Source organism: Oncorhynchus clarkii, chromosome 18 (genome assembly GCF_045791955.1).
Source record: "Oncorhynchus clarkii lewisi isolate Uvic-CL-2024 chromosome 18, UVic_Ocla_1.0, whole genome shotgun sequence".
Taxonomy (NCBI): domain Eukaryota; kingdom Metazoa; phylum Chordata; class Actinopteri; order Salmoniformes; family Salmonidae; genus Oncorhynchus; species Oncorhynchus clarkii.
In genome coordinates this window covers 31,107,858-31,128,571 of record NC_092164.1, presented here as the reverse complement: position 1 = coordinate 31,128,571, position 20,714 = coordinate 31,107,858, and the positions used below count along the sequence as shown (strand labels likewise).

At 41.3% G+C, this 20,714-nt stretch overlaps 1 pseudogene; it reads right to left on the bottom strand.

The window, feature by feature from the left end:
• Nucleotides 1-247: 247 nt before the first annotated feature.
• Nucleotides 248-10,140, bottom strand: LOC139373324 (homocysteine-responsive endoplasmic reticulum-resident ubiquitin-like domain member 2 protein; annotated as a pseudogene).
• Between the last annotated feature and the right edge of the window lie 10,574 nt (nt 10,141-20,714).

Below are 20,714 nucleotides of genomic sequence, written 5' to 3'. Positions count from 1 at the left end.
TGGTAAGATTTTCAAACATTTTAATCTGGTGCTTTTTTATACTGGATCAAAATGTTTTTTTAATTTTTTTTTAATTGTCTTGTTTTCATTCATGACTCGAACAAACGAACGTGAGGTTCCATCTGAACTGAAATTCATATTACCCTCATATAACACAACAAATAGGATTTAGGGTGGTGTTCTTTAAAACTGATTGTTTGATTCAAGCCAGTCCTACAAGTTTATATTAAATACAATATTACACAGATTTACAGTTCACATACTTTATTTATTATTTCACTCAAATAGGTTTAATTATCATGGTATTAAACATAATATTACACAGGGATGTCCTTTTTCCCCAAAGCGCATTGTTGTTCACTTCAAAACCAGTTTAAAGCCTTTCTGTTTGTGTGGCTGAGTGACCACTCAGTTCTTCTGTAGTGCCCTGTGATCCAGTAGATGTACAATGATTGTGTAGACAAGGGTGAACTCGCTGGGCATACTAAGATAGTGTATTCAGTCCAGTCAGTAGTGCCATTCTCACATGGCTCATTGGCTCAGTTGGCAGCATTGGGTGGCCCCTCAGGTATGAGAGACATGAAGAACGTGACAATAAAAGACCAAGTCGTAGAGAGAAAGCCAGCATGGGGAATACCATTGGGATCCTCCAGTCCTTCCTCTCCACTGTCCCCATCATCGGCCTTCATCCATCACCCGCTCCTGTAGGCCAAACATGGCAACACGTAAATTAGTCACACAGAAACTGGAATACTGGATAAATGTTTTCCTCTAACATTTCCAACAAACTCTTTCCATCAAAGACATATTTGCTACACGCATCAATGCAATTGTAATCATTCACCATAGCAATACCATATTATGTTACCAGACATGCATTACATAAATAATTCATCACTGCTATTACAAATTAAATGACTGTATAATTCAAGGAGTTATCTGTCCTGGGATGCCTTTGGTTGAGTTTAACAATTCCTCATCGTCACTTTTTGGGCAAAATTGGGCCTGAGGCACTTTAACCTTTAGTTTACGGTCAGAGGTCAATAATGACCTACCATCTCTTGGAGGTCATGATGAAGGTCTGCCTCCATCTCATCCTGTTGGGGCCCATATCCATGGTTCTGAAATTCATTCTCTGGGTTAAAAGGGAACCACCCTGCTTGGTGCCTAACGTAAATACAGAAATAGCCATTGACAAAACCTGTGATCCATAATGGGTGACTGTTCACAACACATTTGTTGGGTCAAAGACCCAAGAAGTCCCAGATAGAAAGGTATAGGGTTAATATAAAGGATTCAGAACAATCTCATTTTCAATTTACTGTCTAGCCTGGTCCCAGAGCTGTATAGCTAATGCTATGGATATTGGCAAGATAGCACATACAGATCTGGGTCCAGTCTAGTATGTCACTTAGCAGGGACACATAGTATTAAGTTGAGAGGGTGCAGGGGAATACTCACAGATATAGCAACAACATGGCGCCCATCACCATGACAAAGCGGCTAAAGGAGGAGTAGAAGTAGACTATGCTGAGCAAGATGGCGATGCGTGACACCGTGTACACCCAGTCCAGCCAATCACGGTTCTGCTCTTCTTCATTTAGATGCACCTCTCCTCCCTGGGCGTTCATCTGGATGTCAGGCTCGCCACGGCGCTCCTCCAGGGGAGGTGGGTTCAGAGGATCTGATTGACCGGGCTGGGTCGAGAGCAGGTCAGTCCTAAAGTGGTGAGATGAGGCAGCCAACATCTGACTGAGGGGCAAAAGAGACAGAGAAAAGAGAGAGAAATGGATGTAAAGAGAAAATAATCAGCGACAGATTTCATGAGAATATTCAAAAATCTGCATAAAAACGATATGCACATTTTCCCAACAGAGATAACTCCATCAAATGGACTTGTTGCGGATAAAAGGTTGTGCATGATGACATAGTGCGAATAAACATTTATTTTGCGGTTGAATTCCCATGTACCGTATAAAAGATAAATGGGTTTCCATCGCTCGGTAGCCTAATAAACTGCATGATTTCCCGAGACGTTGTCACGACCGTCGTATGAATAATTGGACCAAGGCGCAGTGAGTAGAGTTCCACATTTTAAATGATAGTGAAACTTCCAAAACAACAATGAATATAACAATCGTGAAATACGTAGTGCACATAGACACTCACACAAAACAATATCCCCATAGCAGGAGGGAAAAAAGGACACACTAAGTATGATCCCCAATTAGAGGTAACAATTATCAGCTGCTTCCAATTGGGAACCATACACACACCAACATAGAAATATAATACCTAGAAACCCCCCTAGTCACGCCCTGACCTATTACACCATAGAGAGCCCTCTGCGTGACAGACGTAGTGGGAGGACTACACACCATATCATTGCGTGACTTCAAGTTTACTTTGATATGATAGTTATTATATAAACTTTTGCGCATAAAGGCATTTCCATCACCATTTCTCACATAATTATTTTAAAGACACAAAAAGATCCAGCCATGCTGAAAAAACACATTTTCTGTAAACAATTATGAAATTGTAGTCATTTTTTTTCCCCCATCAGCCCCGTCTTGACTTTTTTCACACGTCAATTCATACTGAAAGTCAGATAATTGTGATTGAATCTCAATGATCGCATATCTCAACAAGGGCAATTGAGCATATTGTCCAACTGTTGTTGTGAGACAGCAGACTTACTAGTGCATGTAGTATTGCCGGGCGTACACCTGCTGCCACCACAGCAGCGTCATGGGATTGTACTGTATGCCAGGGTAGGCTGGCATGTTGTTGGTAGGGCCTTGCTGTGGAGAGAACTGGTTCCACATGTAGCTGCAATAGAAGTACACAGCTACGGGTAAACAGTTCGGCATTACCTGTAGAACAATTAACACATACAAACACAAATCTATTAGGAAGTGAGAGCTCTCAACAGTACTCCACCTCTTGGACAATCATAACATGTGGCCAGAACTAACAGTGTTATAATTGAGAGGTTGGTGTATAAGGGCTTACGCTTGCATTAAGGCAGGGTGTGCTGCATGGTTAGGGGCGGGGCCTGTGTGATGTCTCAGCCCGTCAGAGCGCTCTCCAGTGGAGGTTGATTGGCCATCTTGGCTATGGGAGGAGAGACGGGGGCTCTGACCCGTCTGAGAAAACCAATCAAGAAGTTGATTATTTTACTTCTGACTCCACTTAACAAACTTCAGTAGCTGTGTGGATTTACAACAGAGAGTAGGCCTAGGTTAGCCTTGTCCCAGATCTGTTTGTGCTCTTGCCAACTCCATAGCTCATTGACAAGCCATTTTTTGGCATGACAATGAGTGACAAGGAGTTGGCATGATAGCACAAACAGACTACAACTAGTCCTAGGTGTGCTGGGATGATGAAATTAGTGGCAATGAACAGAGCAGTAGGATAGGTGTTGCATGCATAAGGGTAACTCACCGTGAAGCCAGTAGAGGGGACTCCAGGGGCCTGGTTACTGTGGCTGATGTGGAGCTTGGGGGACCCAGGAGGGGTGCGAGATGCACACACCAGGTGGACAACGTGGTACTCATCCTGCTGTAAGAGTCATCCGTGGCCATTAGCAAGGACAGCCACACTATTGCATTGACAAAGTACAATCATCAGAGGAATCAGCTTGACTTTAAGAATGAGATCTAGGATGAATGCATACATTGCTGTAATCTCTGATCAGAATATCTATGTCAAGATGAAAGATAAATGAATGCAGCAGACAGACCTTTCTGAGCACATCTTTCAGTATTAAGTGATCCAAGAGGAGCTTCCCAGAATACACCAGCCTCTGGTCTTTGAAGCTCTACAATAAAAATCAGACAGTTGAGAACATAGTAAGCATTTCATTGTAAGGTTGTATTCGGAGCGTGTGAGAAATAAACGTGGATTTGATTTGATAGACCAGATTTATTATCTGACCCTGCTGGTCATGTATGACAGTCTTGAAAAACGATCTGGTCTTAATGGCCACATCTACTCTTAAATCTCTAGTCAGAAGAGCAACCAGAAGAGGACTGGCCACCCATCGGATCCTGGTTCCTCTATAGGTTTCTTCCTAGGTTCCTGCCTTGTATCAAGTTCTTAGCCACGGTGCTTCGGTCTCTACATTGCTTGCTCTTTGGGGTTTTATGCTGGGCATCTGTAAAGCACCTTGTGACAACTTCTGTTGTAAAAAGGGCTTTATAAAATATATTTGATGGATTGATTTGATAACCCCTGAAAACAGGGGTTTTCCTTTCGCTTTCCTTCACTTTGGGTCCAGAGAAGATTCCCTTTCACTTTCTTATAATTCATAAGAACATGTAAGTAGTAGTGATTGAAATAACTAGAATAGCTTAGACTCAGCTGCCAGACTGTGACGGAAGAGACTTGGAAGGATGGCAACGCGAGACTAGTCTTACATGCTGACCACACCGATCACGTTCCGTGCGCTGCAAAATAAATATACACATACATGTTATTCAGTAATTTCATTCAAACAGCTTGAGCGGCTGCATAGCCAGGCACTAAAATAGAACTTGGTTAGATTTTTGACACTTGATGCACTGGAAAGATGAACTAAGGTCCACACTCCAGTCCAGTTGGTGGTGGTAATGCACTTTAAAGTTGGTTGCCAACCGCCATAAAGTCTACAGAAGAAAAAGAATGAAGGAGGAGTGATTACTAGAAACCAACCAGGTTTCCCCTTTTATCTGTGGATTCATTGTCAGAGTAGAGAACACATGATTTTGTGTGACTCATGAGTCAATATTCTACAAAGAAGAAGAGGACCTTGTTCCTTTCAGGTAAAAGAACAACCCAATGTTTATATCTCAGGTCAAATTAGCTAGCAACAGCGCTCAAGGTCTCCGCTAGGTAAAGCCCCGCCTTGTTTCAGCTCACTGGCCACCATAGCAGCACCCATCCGTAGCACAAAGCCAATTCTTCCTTTGGCGGCCTCTCCTTCCAGTTCTCTGCTGCCAATGACTGGAACGAACTGCAAAAATCTCTGAAGCTGGAGACTTACCTCCCTCACTAGCTTTAAGAACCAGCTGTCAGAGTAGCTCACAGATCACTGCACCTGTACATAGCTAATCTGTAAATAGCCCATCCAATCTACCTCATCCTCATACTGTATTTATTTATCTTGCTCCTTTGCACCCCAGTATCTCAACTTGCACATTCATCTTCTGCACATCCTACCATTCCAGTGTTGAATTGCTATATTGTAATGACTTTGCTACCATAGCTTATGTATTGCCTTATACCTTTCTTATCCTACCTCATTTGCACATGCTGTATATAGAGGTTTCTACTGTATTATTGATTGTATGTTTATTCCATGTGTAACTCTGTTGTGTGTCGAACTGCTTTGCTTCGCAGTTGCAAATGAGAACTTGTTCTCAACTAGCCTACCTGGTTAAATAAATAAAGGTGAAATAAAAAATACAAATAACTTGCCTACAACTTTAAAGATGCAAAATATATTTTGTGTGAAACAAACATAAAACTTGAGCGTGCATAAATATTCACCCCCCCCCCCCACCCAAAGTAAATGCTTTGTAGAGCAACATTTTGCAGCCATTACAGCTGCAAGTCTCTTGGGGTATGTCTCTATAAGCTTGGCACATCTAGCCAATGGGATATTTGACCATTCTTCAAGGCCAAACTGCTCCAGCTCCTTCAAGTTGGATGAGTTCCGCTGGTGTACAGCAACCTTTAAGTTATACCACAGATTCTCAATTGGATTGAGGTCTGGGCTTTGACTAGGCCATTCCAAGACATTTAAACCACTCGAGTGTTGCTTTAGCAGTATGCTTAGGGTCATTGTCCTGCTGGAAGGTGAACCTCCGTCCCAGTCTCAAATCTCTGGAAGACTGAAACAGGTTTCCCTCAAGAATTTCCTTGTATTTAGCACCATCCATCATTCCTTCAATTCTGACCAGTTTCCCAGTTCCGTCATATGAAAAACATCCCCACACCATGATGCTGCCACCACCATGCTTCACCTTGGTGATGGTGTTCTCTGCGTGATGAAATGTGTTGCGTTTGCGCCAGACATAGCGTTTTCCTTGATGGCCAAAAAGCTCAATTTTAGTCTCATCTGACCAGAGTACCTTCTTCCATATGTTTGGGGGTCTCCCACATGCCTTTTGGCGAACACCAAACGTGTTTCCTTATTTTTTTCTTTAAGCAATGGCTTTTTTCTGGCCACACTTCCGTAAAGCTCAGCTCTGTGGAGTGTACAGATTAAAGTGGTCCTATGGACAGATACTCCAATCTACGCTGTGAAGCTTTGCAGCTCCTTCAGGGTTATATTTGGTCTCTTTGTTGCCTCGGAATAATGCCCTGCTTGCCTGGTCCGTGAGTTTGTGGGCGGCCCTCTCTTGGCAGGTTTGTTGTGGTGCCATATTCTTTCAATTTTTTAATAACGGATTTAATGGTGCTCCGTGGGATGTTTTGGATATTTTTTTGTATCCTAACCCTGATCTGTACTTCTCCACAACTTTGTCCCTGACTTGTTTGGAGAGCTCCTTGGTCTTCATGGTGCCGCTTGCTTGATGGTGTTACAGACTCTGGGGCCTTTCAGAACAGGTGTGTATATATATATATATATATATATATACACACTGAGATCATGTGACACTTAGATTGCACACTGATGGACTTTAATTAACTAATTATGTGACTTGGGAAGGTAATTGGTTGCACAAGATCTTATTTAGGGCCTTCATTGCAAATGGGGTGAATACATATGCTGCACCAATTTTCTATTTTTTAGAACTTTTGGAAGCAAGTAATTTTTTTCACTTCACCAATTTGGACTATTTTGTGTATGTCCATTACATGAAATCCAAATAAAAAAACTATTTAAATTACAGGTTGTAATGCAACAAAATAGGGAAAATGCCAGGGGGATGAATACTTTTGCAAGGCACTGTATGTGACTTGTTAAGCACATTTTTACTCCTGAATTTATTTGCCATAAAGGGGTTGAATACTTCTTGACTCAAGACATTTCAGCTTTTCATTAGTAACATTTTTGCTCAACATAATTCCACTTTGACATTATGGGGTATTGTGTGTAGGCCAGTGACAAATCTCAATGTAATCCATTTTAAATTCAGGCTGTAACACAAAATGTGGAAAAAGAACAGGTTTGAATACTGAAGGCACTGTACAGTTTAGTTAATCGGATTGACGGGATTTAGGAAACCAAGGATTAGGCTAGACGTATTAGGGCAATGACAGCGTCAGTGGTAGCGAGACATTTTTGAGTTTACATTGACATTCTTGTGATGTCAGTGCTACAGTAAAGCTGAAATCTAAACCAAAATCGTATCTTTTCAACAGACTGTTTTTGTTAAGGCTCCGTCACCTGGTTAATACTATTATGGTAAACAGTAATGAGATCGATGACACGAACCAGAGAAGTTGGAGAACACACAACAGACGGAGATTACTAGACAAGAGTGCTGTTAAGTGCTCAGTGTTTACAATGATTACGGAGCAGGAACCGTTATTAAATCAGATTATAGGGGAGAACAAAGTAATCGCAGGGCTCATATTCCAGCCGGACGTCAAATCTACACTTTCAAGCCAAGAACATGTTCAAATATATGCTTAGCACAACCTTTTTATTCATTGCTTTTTCTTCCAGCTTTTCTCTGTAGAGTAGTTTGCTAAGGTGTGTTTTGACATTCTTTCAGATGTGGTTATGGGTTATAAAGTCTCATTCCCACAGGTAATAGGTTTTCACATCACTGACATTAAGCTATGCATTTCAGTAATATGACATGACTTCAAAAGTGTTGGCCTACATATAAGCAGATGTATTTCCAGGTTAGGAAATCACTGTGTAGCAAAAAGCAATTACTGGGGTAAACAGGATGTTGGTGCAGAACATGTGAAGCTATAAAAATGCAATTATTGTCTACATTAGTTTTTGCCACGTTTATTTTGTTAGACACCTTGAAGCATACTTTTAAATTATTATGTGAGCTAAACATAAAAATATATATTTTTAGAATGTACTAATCTTACTGTCCCCACTACAATTATTATTTATTTATTTATTTATTAAATACATGTCATTTTGGCCTTGAATCATTTCATTGAAACATGAGGACTGCTTCTTCTGTGGAGTGCCTATATGGCCGACCGGTGACTTCGAAGCCTCTCAGTGGCCAATACATAGCATCAGCAATCCAGGGTTTATATACAATGCATTTGGAAAGTATTCAGACCCCTTGACTTTTTCCACATTTTGTTACGTTACAGCCTTGTTCTAAAATTGATTCAATTACTTTTTTCATCAATCTGCAGACAATACCCGATGATGACTAAACGAAAACAGGCTCTACATTTTTGCAAACGTATATAAAAATAAAAAAAATACCTTATTTACATAAGTATTCAGACCAATTGCTATGAGACTCGAAATTGAGCTCAGGTGCATCCTGTTTCCATTGATCATCTTTGAGATGTTTCTACAAACTGATTGGGGTCCACCTGTGGTAAATTGGACATGATTTGGAAAAGGCACACACCTGTCTATATAAGATCCCACAGTTGACCGTGCATGTCAGAGCAAAATTCAAGCCATGAGGTCGAACGAATTGTCTCGGAGCTCTACGGACAGGATCGTGTTGAGGCACAGATCTGGGGAAGGGTACCAAAAAATGTCAGCAGCATTGAAGGTCCCCAAGAACACAGTGGCCTCCATCATTCTTAAATGGAAGATGTTTGGAATCACCAAGACTCTTAGAGCTGGCCACCCGGACAAACTGAGCAATCGGGGGAGAAGGGCCTGGGAGTTCCAGGGAGAACTTTCCAGAAGGACAACCATCCCTGCAGCACTCCACCATCAGGCCTTTATGGGAGAGTGGCCAGGCGGAAGGCACTCCTTAGTAAAAGGCACATAACAGCCCGTCTGGAGTTTGCCAAAAGGCACCTAAAAGACTAACCATGAGAAACAAGATTCTCTGGTCTGATGAAACCAAGATTGAACTCTTTGGCCTGAATGCCAAGTGTCACGTCTGGAGGAACCTGTTTTTGCATTGTCATTATGTGTTATTGTGTGTAGATTGATGAGTGCTGCAGAGATGGAAAAAGCTAAATAATCAATTTTAGAACAAGGCTGTAACGTAACAAAATGTGTAAAAAGTCAAGGGGTCTGAATACTTTCCGAAAGCACTGTACATCATTGATCTGAACAGACCTCAATCTCACTGTACGTAAGCCAACTCACCGGTTTACTGGGATATACATGTGCGATATGGGTTTTTAGTTTCTCCACTGTCCAGTTCAGGAAGCAGTTGATTGTCTGGTCATCATACTTCTGGTTGGGTGCCTTGATGACAAGGATAACAGGACTGTCGGCAACACCCTGGTCCATGTTTTAAACCATCAGTGAGTGTCCTCTTGGAGTCTTATGGTGCCTTGCACATATCCCAGATATGTTGGGCTGGAACAACAGAATGCTGGAACAGAACGGTCTCTCCCAATGCGGAGGACTACTAAATATGACAAATCTCCAGCTGCAAGATGTAACGTTAGCTAATACTGGGGCACAACATTGAAACCTGGAAAAAAAGATGAAAGCCACATTGTTTGGACAAGTTTACCCTGTTATGCAAGTGAAGTCAAATGGACTTACACCGACTAAATCTCTAGCTAGTTAGCCATCTATGGTTTGTCAGAACAGAAAGTGGCAGGTATAAATGAGGATCACCTCTGATAATGCTTAACGTTACTTGAGAACTTCACAGATATAACTTTAAAAAAAGGTACGACATTGACTAAGTACTATCTACTGCAGGCTTGTCAATCAGGTAAAGTGAGTGTTAGCACATATAGCTAGCTAGCAACCAGCCTATGGTACCAGCAGAAGTTTCAGCGCTAACGCTGGCTAGCTAACAACAGTTATCTTAGGTTATCCTAAATGTTGGTAAAGCAGATGACGATGATCAGTCTCTCGCAATATCAGGCCGATAAAATATATTTACCCACCTTAGCTTCCAGCGACTGAACTTTAACTTGATCACCTTTAATTAAAGATCAGTTACAAATCCTTGAATATAATCTAAATATCCGACGTGTTGTTGTTGGCCTGCTAGCTAGCTGCTAGCTAAAGGAAGTGGAAATACATTATCCTGTCTAAAACAGCTGTTCTGCCCACATTCGGAATTCGTGTGAAACGAGTCTGAAAAACGGTAGTACATTTCGTTATATGCTTGTTATATACTCGCTGTATTACATTTATACTAAACAAAAATATATAATTATCATATTTTACTGAGTTAGTTACTGAGTTACAGGGGGGGGGGGGGTCTGGTTTCTGTGCATCTAAAACTTATTTCCTGCATTTTCACACAATCCTATATGCCGTCTCTATTTAGAACAAAAAGTAATCAAAAATGCCCACTGTCATAGAGCTAAGTAAGAGATCATGAAATATGTTTAAGTGGTTAATAAGACTGAACTATATCAAAGGTAATTAAATAATACATAGTGTTACACCTTTACTAATAGCCTAACAAATGAGCAACTCTTGAAAAAAAGACTTGATTGTCTTTATTAAGACATCCTCTATATCAAATTTCAGCCAGACCAACCAGCCAGCCTGAGCCGCCTGCACACCTGACCCCCACTAGTCAATTACTCTCTCCCAACACAAGTTCCTTCCTAGTTCCCACAGAATTTTTTTTTAGTTCCCATAAAAAAAATTATATAAAAAACAAAAAACACATACACCTCAATTATACATTAACACACAGAAACAGCAAATCCTCCATATAATTAATCTCATAGGCCTAATAGTACTGTAGAGCTCTTTTTACTTGTACACAATATAGTTGGGTCGCCCCGTCCTGTCCCTAGGGGTCCACCACCCTGCAGCACCCCAACCCAACACACCCCACTCAGCTTTAGGATCTTAGTGAACATTCATTATTGGTTTCGGGTGTGTTAGGCCGAGGCCAGAGTGAAAACCCACAAGACGGCAGACCCCCAGGGCCAGGACTGAGCAGCCCAGCAGCTAGGGATTTCCTAAATAGGTATCTCCCCTGACGTGGGCATGTTTTCAATACAGACTCCTTTGGTCGTACTGTATTCCATAGAAGGCATCCAGAATGTATGAATGTTGCCGAGTATTCACTTGATCTGGTAATAAATCAAAACTAGTGATAGATAACTTGACATTGTGGGAGGATAACCAACCTTCCAGTTAATGGCAATGCATTTCTTAGCTGCTATAAATGCTTGGTTACACAGTTTCTTCAGATAAGTCTCCAGTATCAACATTTCCAAACAAACAAAAATAGGGAGAATCTGTAAACATGCTGAGATAAAAGAACATACTCTTTGCAATACTCTCAAATGTTATTGGTCACATACACATGGTTAGCAGATGTTAATGCGAGTGTAGCAAAATGCTTGTGCTTCTGGTTCCAACAGTGCAGTAATATCTAGCAAGTAATCTAACAGTTCCCCAACAACTACCTAATACACACAAATCTAAAAGGGGTGAATGAGAATATGTACATATGGATGAGCGATGGCCGAGCGACAAAGGCAAGGTGCAACTAGATGGTATAAAATACAGTATATACAGTGGGGAGAACAAGTATTTGATAACCTGCAAAATCGTCAGTGTTTCCTACTTACAAAGCATGTAGAGGTCTGTAATTTTTATCATAGGTACACTTCAACTGTGAGAGATGGAATCTAAAAAAAAAAAAATCCAGAAAATCATATTGTATGATTTTTAAGTAATTAATTTGCATTTTATTGCATGACATAAGTATTTGATCACCTACCAACCAGTAAGAATTCTGGCTCACACAGACCTGTTAGTTTTTCTTTAAGAAGCCCTCCTGTTCTCCACTCATTACCTGTATTAACTGCACCTGTTTGAACTCATTACCTGTATAAAAGACACCTGTCCACACACTCAAAGACTCCAACCTCTCCACAATGGCCAAGACCAGAGAGCTGTGTAAGGACATCAGGGTTAAATTGTAGACCTGCACAAGGCTGGGATGGGCTACAGGACAATAGGCAAGCAGCTTGGTGAGAAGGCAACAACTGTTGGCGCAATTATTAGAAAATGGAAGAAGTTCAAGATGACGGTCAATCACCTTCGGTCTGGGGCTCCATGCAAGATCTCACCTCGTGGGGCATCAATAATCATGAGGAAGGTGAGGGATCAGCCCAAAACTGCACGGCAGGACCTGGTCAATGACCTGAAGAGAGCTGGGACCACAGTCTCAAAGAAAACCATTAGTGACACACTACGCCGTCATGGATTAAAATCCTGCAGCGCACGCAAGGTCCCCCTGCTCAAGCCAGCACATGTCCAGGCCCGTCTGAAGTTTGCCAATGAACATCTGGATGATCCAGAGGAGGAATGGGAGAAGGTCATGTGGTCTGATTAGACAAAAATAGAGCTTTTTGGTCTAAACTCCATTCGCCGTGTTTGGAGGAAGAAGGATGAGTACAACCAAGAACACCATCCCAACCGTGAAGCATGGAGGTGGAAACATCATTCTTTGGGGATGCTTTTCTGCAAAGGGGACAGGACGACTGCACCGTATTGAGGGGAGGATGGATGGGGCCATGTATCGTGAGATCTTGGCCAACAACCTCCTTCCCTCAGTAAGAGCATTGAAGATGGGTCGTGGCTGGGTCTTCCAGCATGACAACGACCCGAAACACACAGCCAGGGCAACTAAGGAGTGGCTCCGTAAGAAGCATCTCAAGGTCCTGGAGTGGCCTAGCCAGTCTCCAGACCTGAACCCAATAGAACATCTTTGGAGGGAGCTGAAAGTCCTATTGCCCAGCGACAGCCCTGAGACCTGAAGGATCTGGCGAAGGTCTGTATGGAGGAGTGGGCCAAAATCCCTGCTGCAGTGTGTGCAAACCTGGTCAAGAACTACAGGAAATGTATGATCTCTGTAATTGCAAACAAAGGTTTCTGTACCAAATATTAAGTTCTGCTTTTCTGATGTATCAAATACTTATGTCATGCAATAAAATGCAAATTAATTACTTAAAAATCATACAATGGGACTTTATGGATTTTTGTTTTAGATTCCGTCTCTCACAGTTGAAGTGTACCTATGATAAAAATTAGACCTCTACATGTTTTTTAAGTAGGAAAACCTGCAAAATCAGCAGTGTATCAAATACTTGTTCTCCCCACTGTATATATTCATTCATATATATATATATATATATATTGGGGTTAAATAAATATATAAAACAGAGATGTTTAATATATGTATATTAAACATCTTTTGACATTGGTTCTCCCTTAACAATTACATTACATCAATCTGGAAAAGGGCGGAACAGCTCTTCCGGATGTGAACATGAAACAGATTTTAAATTCACTGTCTATAACCATTTCAAAGTGGAGGAGACACAGGTGGAAAAGTAACCCACTATGGCCTCTCTGTTCTCCCAATCTATCCTTACACTGAGTTGTGCAAGGCAGATCAGGTTTCAAGCATCTGGTCAGCACTGCCTGGCTTTGAGTCAACAGATACTGACAGCAGTGACGAACGATGTTTTCGGCCAACCAGAACACAGGCTGTAAAAGAAAGTAAATAAACTTCTAGTGACAGTGATCACACATAAATCAGCATCTCCAAAACAGTTGGATGAATGGTCAGAAACTTAAGCATCCACAAGACGTGGTTATCAGAGTTATGCAGGTTCCGAGTGAAACCAAACACATCATAAAAGAGAAACCAAGTGTGTCATTATTGCGGGATTTCTGGTCACTGGCAACGAGAATGTCGGAAAAGAACTTGATTTTATGAGAAGTGGCCAGGAGAAGGGTCCGTCTAAGGGAAAATGGAATCAGGACAACAGCCCCAATGACACAATACTTGTGCAGAAATTTAAGAAGCTCTCTCCGGCTCAGCAGCAGACTTTGTTGGATGCTGTGGAGGTAAACTAATAGACTCCCGCTTACGTCCCATCTCAGCTGGTGTACACATGAAATCAGATGGAATATATGTGAACATGATGGTTAAAAACTTTGCAGTAGATACGGGTGCTGAAATCACTGTATTGCCCAAATCTTATGCAAAACATGTCCTCAGTACACCGGCAAGAAGATGAGAGCAACAGGAGTGGGTCCAATATATTGGTCCAATGAAGATTGATGCAGGGATGTGGATAGGCTCATTTAAAACAACCTATTTTAGGCCTTGATGTTATTATGCAACTTGACTTTACATTGAACATTTCTGAAGGAAAGGTGACGTGGCAAATTAGGCAACTGCAAGGCTCTGCAGTTCAGAACCTTACTATTTGGACTACGAAGAAAAATGGGTGTGTAACTTTGGATATCGAATCAGTGTGCTTGACAGGTGACAATATCCCATTAGCAAGGAAGCTATGGACGCTACTAAAGTAGTGATTAAAGATCTGTGGTTCATGGGTATAGTTGAAAAGACACCATGTAATCCAGCTACTCTGAAGCTTCCTCAGATACCACATTACTTGAACACGACTGTCATGAGTTGTTTTGGATTAGCTCTCTGATGGGTTTATAGTCATTCATTGGAAAACCCTGAGGTTCTTATACACAGACGGTTCAAGCATTGTGGGGGGGGGGGGGGGGGGGGCGTGTGAGGCAGGCTGGGCATGGTTACTTACTACAATGTACAATGTGATAATACAGGCATGTTAGATTTGAGAAAAGCAGACGTTCACTTTATGAGTGACACAATGCTTAACTATTGTACACAACTCTAATGGGGAATAACTCCCGAGGGGGGACATGACATAGTACCAGGACAGTGGGTGATAATAAAAAAAATATGTAACAGACACATTAAGGCCAAAGTGGGAAGGTCCTTATCAAGTTTTGCTCATGATGAGGTCAGCAGTGAAAGTCCAGTGAAAATCACAATGGACACACATCATTCATTGCAAGGTTGTCCATTTTGATGGCAAAGCGGAGCCTGGAGAATAAAGAACTGATTGATTAGCAATCGGGGGTCAATCTCCGGTGAAGAAGCATGGTAAGATGATCAGAACCTGATAAGCTTCTATGTTGTATACCGCAGTCGCCATATTAGGGATATCTAGGTGAAATGTCCAATGTTTTCCTGAAAATTGGGACAAGCTTACTTAGGGAAGTTTTGATATTTCACATGTCTTGAAACCGGGATATGTTACTCTCACTTTTTTGTTTCCTTTGTTACAGGTTATGAGAATCTACAGTCGGAGGCTGCAGCAATATCCCTTGACTGTACCTGAAACGATACAAGATCACCAGTGAAATGTAACCAGTGGAATGGAAGAAGAATTCCTAACGAATGGCAGACAGTCAGAACATCATTTCCAATAGTTATCTATGGGACTGATACCAGTGTGGAAGAGCTGGTCATGTCTAATAGCTATCTATGGGACTGATACCAGTGTGGAAGAGCTGGTCACTTTTAAAGGGACTTTGTGAATGATTACATTCACAATAGGACATTTAAATATTATTGTATTGCAGACAAGTGAAAGATGTTTGACATTTCTTTTCTCGTGAGTTTCCTCCTAATTCTGAATGTGGGTGCGGTTTCCATTTCTAACACGGAGATGCATCAGCAGGATGAGGGACACTCGGGCGTCAATACGTTTCTCTCTCTACACAATGCCACAGTTGTCAAAGTAGTTGCGGTGTTTGTACATCTTCTCCATTTACATCAAGGGCAGGTATTCCATTAAGGGTTATTCCTTTTAACCAGAGTGAAATGTTGGGTTTCTGGAGCTATACCAATTAACATAAGGCAATTATTGGTACTAATATGGGTGATAATTTTGAGTGTCACATGTGAGAGTACCTAGTTCTCCAGTACCTTCCTTAATTTGAGATTTTCAATTACACTAATCAGCGACCACCTTACCTAGTATTTACACATGTCCCTGTTTGGGTGGTTGTTTTAATAGGTCACTCTGAATTTGTCTCAACTGCACCAGGACGCGTTTGTCAAAGTAGGACAGAGTGAGCAGACAGATCTGCCTGTGACGGTTGAATTGATTCTCAGTAGGGGACTTACTTTATCTGTGGATCCTATGCCTATTCCTGGTTACCAAAGTTGTGGAAAAGGTCGTGTTATTTGGAATATGTAAAATATTCTGTGAATTCTCCTTTTTCACAACGTCATAAAAGGGATATCATAAGATTCATCAATGGTGTCTTTTTGGAGATGAGTGTCAGTGGTGTTCACAAGAATGTGGTAGGGATCATAAGGCTCTTCGTCATCACTGCAAGCCTCATGATTGTGGTCAATGTGCCCGTTGTAACTGTCCTCGGTGCTGTAACGAATCATGCGCTCTCAGATGTGGTATCACAACTGTTAATACCTCTTTTCTATAACTTTGTGTGAAATCTATTTCTTATTGCAACGGCAAATAATATATGCCCTTTGTGTTTTATAGGAATGCAAGGTGTTTCATGTAAATGATTTGATTCTTACTGCCAAGGTCTTTTATTCTGTATACTTTTTCACATTTTCTATTGTTTTCTAAAAAGACATTTTAACTATTTTTAAAATGGTCTAGGGGAGAGTATAAGAATATTTTGAAGATAAATACACTATGCAGAGGACTAGAGTTAACGATCAATAGGAGTTGGTTTTCAGTTCAATATTTGTTTAGAATCTGTGGGATGTCAGTCCTGACGCCAACATCCCGGAGTCACCTCTTCACGTTGAGACTGGTGTTTTGCGGGTACTATTTAATGAAGCTGCCAGTTGAGGACTTGTGAGGTATCTATTTCTCAAACTAGACACTAATGTACTTGTCCTCTTGCTCAGTTGTGCATCGGGGCCTCCCACTCCTCTTTCTATTCTGGTTAGAGCCAGTTTGTGCTGTTACGTGAAGGGAGTAGTACACAGCTTTGTACGAGCTCTCCAGTTTCTTGACAATTTCTCACATTGGATAGCCTTCATTTCTCAGAACCAAAATAGACTGACGAGTTTCAGAAGAAAGTTATGTTTCTGGCAAATTTGAGCCTGCAATCAAACCTACAAATGCTGATGCTCCAGATACTCAACTAGTTTAAAGACCAGTTTTATTGCTTCTTTAATCAGGACAACAGTTTTCAGCTGTGCTAACAATTGCAAAAGGGTTTTCTAATGATCAAAATTTGCCTTTTAAAATTATAAACTTGGATTAGCTAACATCGTGCCATTGGAACACAGGAGTGATGGTTGCTGACAATGGGTCTCTGTACACCTATGTAGATATTCCATAAAAAAATCTGCCAATAGACTCTTGCCAAGAAGGAGATCAAGGAGGGTAAGAGGAGCATTGTATTTAAAGACACTGCACCGTAGCCGAATAGAAAATGAAGAAAATGTATTATTTTCTACATTGTAGAATAATAGTGAAGACATCAAAACTATGACATAACACATATGGAATCATGTAATAATTCAAAAAATATATTTTATATTTGAGATTCTTCAAAGTAGCCACCCTTTGCCTTGAAGCTTTGCACACTCTTGGCATTCCCTCAACCAGCTTAATGAGGTAGTCACCTGGAATGCATCTTGTTAAAAATCAGTTGTGTTGTGACAAGGTAGGGGCGGTATACAGAAGATATCCTTATTTGGTAAAAGACCAAGTCCATATTATGGCAAAAACTGCTCAAATAAGCAAAGAGAAACAGTCCATCATTACTTTAAGACAAAAACCATCAAGCGCTATGACAAAACTGGCTCTCATGAGGATTGCCATAGGAAAGGAAGACCCAGAGAGACCTCTGCCGCAAAGGATAAGTTCATTAAAGTCAACTGCACCTCAGATTGCAGCCAAAATAAATGCTTCAGAGTTCAAATAACAGACACATCAACATAAAGTGTTCAGAAGAGGCTGCATGAATCAGGCCTGGTCGAATTGCTGCAAAGAAACCACTACTAAAAGGACACCAATAATAAGAAGATACTTGCTTGGGCCAGGAAACACGAGCAATGGACAGATCTTTGGAATCATTGTAAAAAAGAATGTTCTTAACGGACTTGCCTAGTTAAATAAAAGTTACATTTAAAATTAGACTGGTGTAAAAATGTGTTTTTTGGTTCCAACTGCCGTGTCTTTGTGAGATGCAGAGTAGGTGAATTGATGATCTCCGCATGTGTGGTTCCCACTGTGAAGAATGGAAGAGGAGGTGTGATAGGGTGGGGGTGCTTTGCTGGGGACACCGTCAGTGATTTATTTAGAATTCAAGGCACACTTAACCAGCATAGCTACCACAGCATTCTGCAGCGATATGCCGTCCCATCTGGTTTGTGCTTAGTGGGACTATAATTTGTTTTTCAACAGGACAATAACCCAAACACACCTCCAGGCTGTGTAAGGCCTATTTGACCAAGAAGGAGAGTGATGGAGTGCTGCATCAGATGACCTGAACAGCATTCTCACATATGTGTTACTTTTGTCAAGGTGGGAAAGGGCAGTGTGGGGTGCGTCTTCTGTGGATCTGTTTGGACGGTATGTGAATTGGAGTGGGTCAAGGGTTTCTGTGATGGTGTTGATGTGAGCCATGACCAGCCTTTCAAAGCACCATGGCTACCTTCGTGAGTGCTACGGGGCGGTAGTCATTTAGGTGACGTTCACTTTCTTGGGCACATGGACTATGGTGGTCTACTTGAAAACTTAATTGGTCCGCGCATGCTCGGAGTACACGTCCTGGTAATCCGTCTGGCCCCGCGTCCTTGTGAATGTTGACCTGTTTAAAACTTCATATGGCTGGGGGGCAGTATTGAGTAGTTTGGATGAATAAGGTGCCTAGAGTAAACTACCTGCTCCTCAGGCCCAGAAGCTAAGATATGCATGTTAGTAGAGTTGGATAGAAAACACTCTGAAGTTTCTAAAACTGTTTGAATGATGTCTGTATAACAGAACTCATATGGCAGGCAAAACCCTGAGAAGAAATCCAACCAGGAAGTGGGAAATCTGAGGTTTGTAGTTTTTCAACTCATTGCCTATTGAATATACAGTGTCTATGGGGTCATATTGCACTTCCCAAGGCTTCCACTAGATGTCAGTCTTTAGAACCTTGTTAAAGGCTTCTACTATGAAGGAGGAGGGAATGAGAGCTCTTTCAAATCAGGTGTCTGCCATGAGCCGATCACGCTCGCTCCCCTGAGAGATAGCTGCATTCCTTTTAATTTCTAAAGACAAAGGAATTCTCCGGCTGGAACATTATTGAAGATTTATGTTAAAAACATCCTAAAGACTGATTCTATACATCGTTTGACATGTTTCTACGGACTGTAACGGAACTTTTTTACTTTGTCTGGACCTAGTGATTGCGCCTCATGAATTTGGATATGTGAACTAAATGCGAACAACAAGGGAGGTATTTTTACATAAATGATGGACTATCAAACAAAAAACATTTGTGGAACTGGGATTCCTGGGAGTGCATTCTGATGAAGATCAAAAGTAAGTGAATATTTAGAATGCGATTTGACTTTGTTGACTCTTTGTTGACCATGTTGTTGACCACAACATGGTGGATATCTGTATGGCTCGTTTTGTTGTCTGAGCGCTGTACTCAGATTATTGCATGGTGTGCTTTTTCCGTAAAGCTTTTGAAATCTGACACCGCGGTTGTATTAAGGAGAAGTGGATCTATAATTCCATGTGTAACACTTGTATCTTTTATCAATGTTTATTATGAGTATTTCTGTAAATTGATGTGGCTCTCTCACCGGATGTTTTGGAACTACTGAACATAACGCGCCAATGTAGACAGACTCTTGCATATAAATATGAACTTTATCAAACAAAACATACATGTATTGTGTAACATGAAGTCCTATGAGTGTCATCTGATGAAGATCAAAGGTTAGTGATTCATTTCCTCTATTTGTGCTTTTTGTGACTCCTCTTTGGCTGGAAAAATGGCTGTGTTTTTCTGTGACTAGGCACTCACCTAACAATCGTTTGGTGTGCTTTCGTCGTAAAGCCTTTTTGAAATCGGACACTGGTGGGATTAATAACAAATGTATCTTTAAAATGGTGTAAAATACTTCTGTTTGATGATTTTTTTTAATTATGAGATTTGCTGTTTGAATTTGGCGCCCTTTCACTGGCTGTTGTCATATCGATCCTGGTAGCGGGATCTAAACCATAAGAAGGTCTTGTTAACATCAGCTACGGAGAGTGTGATCACACATCAGGTACTCTCATGCATGCTTCAGTGTTGCTTGCCTCGAAGCTCAAGGCTTAGTTTCCCTTTGTAGTCTGTAATAGTTTGCAAGCCCTGCCACATCCAACGAGCATCAGAGCCGGTGTAGTAGGATTGGATCTTAATCCCGTTTTGATGCTTTGCCTAGTTAATGGTTCATCTGAGGGCATAGCGGGATATATTATAAGCTTAATGTCCCACTCCTTGAAAGCGGCAAATCAAGCCTTTAACTCTGTGCGGAGGTTGCTGTAATCCATGGCTTCTGGTTGGGATATGTACATACGGTCACTGTGGGGACGATATTGTTGATGCACTTATTGATGAAGCCGGTGACTGAGGTGGTATACTCCTCAATGCCATTGGATGAATCCCGAAACATATTCCAGTCTGTACTAGCAAAACAATCCTGTAGCGTAGCATCCGCGTCACCGCCTCCGTATTGTGCGAGTCACTGGTACTTCCTGCTTTAGTTTTTGCTTGTAAGCGGGAATCAGGAGGATAGAAT